Source organism: Hylobates moloch, unplaced genomic scaffold (genome assembly GCF_009828535.3).
Source record: "Hylobates moloch isolate HMO894 unplaced genomic scaffold, HMol_V3 SCAFFOLD_69, whole genome shotgun sequence".
In the NCBI taxonomy this organism is placed as follows: Eukaryota; Metazoa; Chordata; class Mammalia; order Primates; family Hylobatidae; genus Hylobates; species Hylobates moloch.
Window position 1 is genome coordinate 294,388 of NW_026652344.1, and position 7,575 is coordinate 301,962.

Here is a 7,575-nt window from a genome sequence, read left to right on the forward strand (position 1 = left end):
GCCGGGCGTGGTGGCACGTGCCTGTAGTCCCAGCTACTCGGGAGGCTGAGGCAGGAGAATCCCTGGAACCTAGGAGGCGGAGGCTGCAGTGAGCCGAGTTTGAGCCACTGCACTCCAGTCTGGCAACAGAGTGAGACCCTGTCTCAGAAGAAAAAAAAAAAAATTGCTGGATGTGGTGGCGGGCGCCTGTAATCCCAGCTACTCGCAAGGCTGAGGCAGGAGAATCACTTGAACTCGGGAGGCAGAGGTTGCAGTGAGCCAAGATTGCACCACTGCACTCCAGCCTGAGCAACAAGAGCAAGACTCCGTCTCAAAAAATAAAATAAAATAAAATAAAAGTAAGGTCTGGCTAGGAGGCCATTACATTAGTTCAGGTGAGAGATGAGGGGACTCAGCCCAGCAAGGGCAGAGCAGATGGAGCGGCTGTGGGGAGTGCAGGAAGGAGAGGAATCCGGGATGCCCCTCAGTGCCTGTTGCTGCTGACATGGAGAAGACTCAGGGATCCAGAGTCAGGCGCAAGATGGCTTTTGACATCCAAGTGGAGAAGGTGAGTAGACAGGGAAATATAGAAGCCTAAAGCCCCAGAAGAAAAAAGACCAAGCCCTGGGGCCTCCCAGGAGCGGCTGAGCTGGGTGGGCAGGAGGGAGGCCGTGGGTTTTTTTTTTTTTTTTTTTTTTTTTTTGAGACGGAGTCTCGCTCTGTCGCCCAGGCTGGAGTGCAGTGGCACGATCTCGGCTCACTGCAAGCTCTGCCTCCTGGGTTAACGCCATTCTCCTGCCTCAGCCTCCCGAGTAGCTGGGACTACAGGCACCCACCACCAAGCCCAGCTACCTTTTGTATTTTTAGTAGAGACGGGGTTTCGCGGTGGTCTCGATCTCCTGACCTCGTGATCCGCCTGCCTCGGCCTCCGAAAGTGCTGGGATTACAGGCGTGAGCCAACGCGCCCAGCCGAGGCCGTGGGTTTCAAGAAAGAGGAAGTGATGGGTGACAAACTGCTGAGCGGTTAAGCAAGGCCTGAGGGGCGGCCATTGGGTTTGGCAAGACGTATGTTGCTGGTGGCTTTACAAGGTGGTGTCAGGAATGGGGACCGAAGGCAGACCTCACTTGGGAGGAGTCTTGCTGTAAAGAGGAACAGAGAAATGAGGAGATCATCGGAAAGGGATGTGGGGTTAGGGAGAGTGTTTTCTTTCCTTTTTTTTTTTTTTTTTTCCTGAAAGTATGGAAAGATAACAGTGCATTCTCTTGCCTGTGGGGGAAAATGCCCAGTGAGGGAGGTTGTGCGGATGCCAGGGAGATGGGGAAGGAGCCAGATTCCAGGCACACATGGAGCAGGGAGGCTGAGCATGGGGAGGCTGGCGGCTGAGGTGTGTCATTGCTTCCTACAGCGGGTGCAGCTGTACAAGGGCACGGGACTGGATGTCAACCAGACAAGGCTAGGGGACAGGTAGAGGAAATAGGCTGGCAAGGTGGAGGCAGTTGTCCAAGCGGGGACACCTGAAGCAGAAACTCTGGAGAAGATGCAGTTACTGAGAGTGACAAGTCTCAGCCTTGGCCAGGACTCCATGAAGGTGGGTCAGGTGTGTTGGAGGGAAAGAGGGTTGTGGAGGAAGAGATTGGGAAGCAGAGGCAGGAGGATTCATGGGCAACATTGTTGAAGCTGCCAGAAATGAGCACAGGAGTGTCTGGCGACAGAAGGACAGTGTGAGGAGGATGAGAAACCTTCCCTGAGTGGTCAGAGTGGCTGGAGGTCTGGAGGTGACTGTGGCAAGCAGGGCTCGAGGGTGATGTGGTCCCCAAGCATGCTTTTGGAGAGGCTGGGTTGTTATGGAAGGAGAGGGGAAGAATATTCTGGAAAAGTAGGGAGAAGAGCTCTGCCAGCTGCAGGTCCTCAGAGAAGGCAGGGTGTGGGAGACAAAAACAGCCACCCCTTGAGAGAGCTGCAGGAGAAACAGCATCTTCAGGGGAGAACCTGACTTCTAGCAGAGTGAGAGAGTGGAGGGACATCTGAGAAGAGGCTGAGGAGGATGTAGGGGTTTTCTGATGACACCGTGAGTTGACACCGTGAGTTCCCAGTGGACTACTGACAATTTGGGGGTCAGGAAGAGGTAGACATTTAGGTCAGTTTAAGAATGTTTGAACCCTCTGGAGATGACAGTGGTGTGGAATGTGAAGTGGCATCCAGACTAAAACAGGAAAGAGCCAGGAGCACTTTCTGGAGTCAGGTGAATGGAATGACCAGGTGAGCCCAGGAGCCATGGGGTGGACTCCAAGATGTGCTGAGGCTGCAGTAGAACCATCAAGGAAGAAACTCACTGACCATGCTCTTCTCAGCCCAGTTCATGAGGGACTGCCCTGGCCAGGAGGGCTTTCCTTGTGGAGGTGGCCGAGGAGCACTGTGCTCTCCTCCCTCCACTTGGTGTCAAAAGTCAACCTGGTGCCCACCCGCATTCACAGCAGCACTCTGAACAACAGCAGAAAGGTAGAAGCAACCCAAGCGTCCATCTACAGATAACTGGATAAACAAAACATGATTCATCTATATAATGGGATCTTATTCAACTTTAAAAAGGAAGGAAATTCTGACACAGTGCTACAACCTGGATGAACCTTGAGGATGTTATGCTGAGTGACGTAAGCCAGACACAGAAAGACAAATCCTGTGTGATTCCACCTACATGAGGTACTAGAGTAGTCAGATTCATAGAGACAGAAAGTAGAACGGTGGTTGCCAGGGGCTGGGGGAAGGGGAAAATGGGGAGTTAGTGTTTAATGAGGACAGAGTTTAAGATTTGCAAGATGAGAAAGGTGAGGTGAATGGAGGTGATGGTTGCACAATAATGTGAATGTACATTTTGGTTAATGCCACCAAAATGTTTAAGAGGATGTTAAAAAATGTCAGCTTGGGGAAACTGAAGCTATCCTATTGCCTCGAGGCCACACAGTTGACAGAAGGCTGCAGCATTGGACCAGAATGTGTCTCTGACCCCACACCCTGCAGGGGCTCTGCAAGGCAGAGGAAGAATCGGGGCTGTGGTGATTAGAAACAGTGAGCATCCTGGGGCGACCCGGTTGAGCCTCTTAGGAAGAACTTTTTAAATTTTTATACTTTCTTTGTGGTTGGTTTATTTGAATGTGAGACACTACAATTGGTTTATATGTCTCCTTTTTTTTTTTTTTTTTTTTTTTAAATTTTGAGACAGGGTCTCACTCTGTCACCCAGGCTGGAGTGCAGTGGCATGATCTCAGCTCACTGCACCCTCCGCCTCCCAGGCTCAAGCAATCCTCCTACCTAGTCTCCAGAGGAGCTGGGACAACAGGTGTGCACCACCTCACCTGGCTAATTTTTGCATTTTTCCTAGATACAGGGTTTTGCTGTGTTGGCCAAGCTGGTCTTGAACTCCTGAGCTCAAGCGATCTGCATGCCTTGGCCTCACAAAGTTCTGGGATTACAGACGTGAGCCACTGTGCCTGGCCAGGAAGAACTTTCACTGACTCATTTGCCCCACTCAGATCTTACCCAGAGACATTTGAATTTCCAAGGGTGATGATTTGCATTGGGTGGAGCAGAGCACCATGGGCACTTAGCTTAGCCCAGGCTCAGCAAAAAGCTGAAATGCTCACAAACAGCAGGCCCTGGGCATTATGGTTATTTTCCTGACCTCAGTCTCAAGTGCCAAATCTCAAAGCTATCATTAAAATGTCCATATTTTTTCATTTAGAGAAAACAGTGTCTGCTAAAATCCATAATATCCACCTGAGTGTTCAGCACAGCTGGCCTGACAGCACTTGTTTGGAACTTGACAAGTAAGCCTGAGTTCTCTGGGAAGGATGAAGCTAAGAAAATTTGGAATAAGAATGAAGGAGGATGCACCCTGCACATATCAAAACACACCATAGAGATGCAGTGCTGGCCAGGCACTGTGGCTCATGCCTGTAGTCCCAGTGCTTTGGGAGGCTGAGACAGGAGGATCGCTTGAGCCCAGGAGTTTGAGACCAGCCTGGGCAACACAGCAAGGCCCCATCTCTACAAAAAATTTAAAAGGAGCCACACAGATAGGAAAGAAAAGAGAAATGCAGGATGTCCATATGTAATGTGTATGTTATCCCACCTGGAACTTTCCCCTTGGAGCTTAGCGCTTCAATGCTGGCCTCTACCCAGAGCCTAAATCCAAGGTCTCCCTGAGGCAACTCTTCATCTTACTCCAGAAGGCTGGAAACCTTCAGTCCTCCCCAGCACCCACTCATGTGTGAAGTGAGATCTGATATCTTTGAAGGACATCAACATTGGGTAGAAATAGCCTAAGAAGGCCGGGCGCGGTGGCTCACGCTTGTAATCCCAGCACTTTGGGAGGCCGAGACGGGCGGATCACGAGGTCAGGAGATCGAGACCACGGTGAAACCCCGTCTCTACTAAAAATACAAAAAAATTAGCCGGGCGTGGTGGCGGGCGCATGTAGTCCCAGCTACTCGGAGAGGCTGAGACAGGAGAATGGCGTGAACCCGGGAGGCGGAGCTTGCAGTGAGCCGAGATCGCGCCACTGCACTCCAGCCTGGGTGACAGAGCGAGACTCCCTCTCAAAAAAAAAAAAAAAAAAAAAAAAAAGAAATAGCCCAAGAAAGACCTCCATGTCCTTTTCCTTAGCAAGGATCCACATGCAGATCTGGCCCTGGGATGGGCATGGTGTGGGCATCACCAGAGGGGCAGCAGGAATGCAAACACACCTGGCTTAAGATCCAGCTCTGCCACTTACCAGCTATGTGTGGTGGCTCTGGGAAGGTCATCCAGTCACCTGCAGCCTCAGCCACTTCACCTCTCTACACAGGATCAAGTTACAAGCTATGCAACTTGCTTTTGTATATCTTCTTTGAAGAAGTGTCTATTCAAGTCCTTTGCCCATTTTAAAAATTGGATTATTTGTCTTTTTTTTTTTTTTTTTTTTTTTGAGACAGGGTCTCATTGTTACCCAGGCTGGAGTGTAGTGGCATGGTCTCGGCTCACTGCAACTGCTGCCTCCCGGGTTCAAGCCATTCTCGTGCCTCAGCCTCCCGAGTAGCTGGGATTACAGGCACTTGCCACCATGCCCTGCTAATTTTTGTATTTTTAGTTAAGACGGGGTTTAACCATGTTGGTCAGGCTATTCTCAAACTCCTGAGCTCAGGTGATCCGCCCACCTCAGCCTCCCAAAGTGCTGGGATTACAGGTGTGAACCACCATACCCAGCCTGGACACTAGACTTTTATTAGATACATGATTTACAAATATTTTCTCCCATTTTGTGAACTGTCTTTTTATTCTCTTGATAGTGCCCTTTGATGTACAAAAGTTTTTAACTTTTATGAAGTTCAGTGTATCTATTTTTTTATCTGATTCCTTGGGTTTTTGGTGTCATAGTTAAGAAATTGTTGGCCGGGTGTGGTGGGTCATGCCTGTAATCCCAGCACTTTGGGAGGCCGAGGTGAGAAGATCATGAAGTCAGGAGTTTGAGACCAGCCTGGCCCACATGGTGAAACTCCGTCTCTACTAAAAATACAAAAATTAGCTAGGGGCGGGATGGCGCATGCCTGTATTCCCAGCTACTGGAGAGGCTGAGGCAGGAGAATTGCTTGAACCCGGGAGGCAGAGGTTACAGTGAGCTAAGATCACGCGCCACTGAACTCCAGCCTGGGCAACAGAGCAAGACTCTCTCAAAAAAAAAAAAAAAAAAAGAAAAGAAAAGAAAAGAAATTGTTGCCTAAGGTCATGAAGATTTACAACCTATGTTTTCTTCTAAGATTTTTTATAGTTTTAGCTCTTAAATTTAGGTATTTGATCCATTTTGAGTTGATTTTTGTATATGACTTGAGGTAGTAGTTCAACTTAATTCTTTTGCATGTAGATACCCAGCTGTCCCAGGAGCATTTGTTAAAAAGGCTATTCTTTCTCCCATTAAATTATCATGGAACCCCTGTCAAATATCAATTGACCATACATGTAAGGATTTATTTCTGGATTCTCAGTTCTAATTCATCAATTTATATGTCTGCCCTTATGCCAGTACCACATTGTCTTGATTACTACAGTTTTGTAATAAGTTTTGAAATCAAGAAATTTAAAAATAACAAAAAATTTAAATTTAAAGCAAAAATTTAAAAATAACAAATAAAAATAAAGGGAAAAAAAGAGGTGTTAGTCTTTCAATTTTTTTTTTTTTTTTTTTTTTTTTGAGACAAAGTCTCGCACTCTCGCCCAGGCTGGAGTGCAGTGGCGCAATCTCGGCTTACTGCAAGGTCCACCTCCCAGGTTCACGCCATTCTCCTGCCTCAGCCTCCCAAGTAACTGGGACTACAGGCACCCACCACGCCCGGCTAATTTTTTATATATTTAGTAGAGATGGGGTTTCACCGTGTTAGCCGGGATGGTCTCGATCTCCTGACCTTGTGATCTGCCCGCCATGGCCTCCCAAAGTGCTGGGATTACAGGCGTGAGCCACCGCACCCGGCCTTGTTTTTCTTTTTCAAGATTGTTTTTGCTATTCTGGGTCCTCTGCATTTCCACATAATTTTTAGGATCAGCTTGTCAATTTTTGCAAAATTTTGAGAGATTGCATTGAATATGTAGATCAAGTTGGGTAGTATTGCCATCTTAATAATAATGTCTTCCAATCCATGAACATGGACTGTCTTTCCAGTTATTTGGGTATTTTTAAATTTATTTCAATTATGTTTTGGAGTTTTCTTTGTAAAAGTCTTATGCTTTTTTGGTTAAATTTATTCCTAAGAATTTTGTTTTTTTCATGCTAATGTAAATGAAGCTGTTTTCTTAATTTTATTTTAAGATTATTCATTGCTATTGAGTAAAGATACAGTTAATTTTATATTTTGTCCAAGATACTGATCTTGTATTCTGCAACCCTGCTGAAGGGCATTTATTTGTTCTAAAAGGTTTTGTTTTTGTTTTGTGGATCACTTAGGGTTTTCTATATACAAGATTATGGCACTTGCAATATATATATATATACGTATATATATATATAGAGAGAGAGAGAGAGAGAGAATTTTAGTTCTCCTTTCTAATCTGGATGCCTCTTATTATTTGTTTTTTAAATTTTTCTTTTGGCTTTATTGCCTTGGCTAGAACCCCCAATACAATTCTGAATAGAAGAAGTGAGAGCGAAATCCTTGTCTTATTCTTGATCTTAGAGGGAATGCTTGCAGTCTTTTATCATTGAGTATGCTGTATTAGCTTTGAGTTTTTCGTAGATGTCCTTTATCAGATTGAAGATATTTCCTTCCATTTCCATTTTGTTGATTTTTTTCACATCATGAAAGGATGTTAGATTTTACCAAATACTTTTTCTGTGTATATTGAGATGATCATGTTATTTTTCCTTTATTCTATTAATAATGTATATTACATAATTAAATCTTATTCATTAAACCAACTTAGCATTCCTGAGATAAATCCCACCTAATCATTGTATATATTTTATTTATTTTTTTATTTTTTGAGATGGAGTCTGGCTGTGTCACCCAGGTTGCAGTGCAGTGGCACAATCTCAGCTCACTGCAACCTCTGCCTCCTGAATTCAAGCAATT

General features: G+C 45.9%; 1 pseudogene; it reads left to right on the forward strand.

Moving 5' to 3' along the window:
- The window catches only part of LOC131382574 (cytospin-B-like), a 109,303-nt pseudogene extending 107,866 nt beyond the window's left edge, over positions 1 to 1,437 (forward strand).
- The last annotated feature ends 6,138 nt before the right edge of the window (positions 1,438 to 7,575 follow it).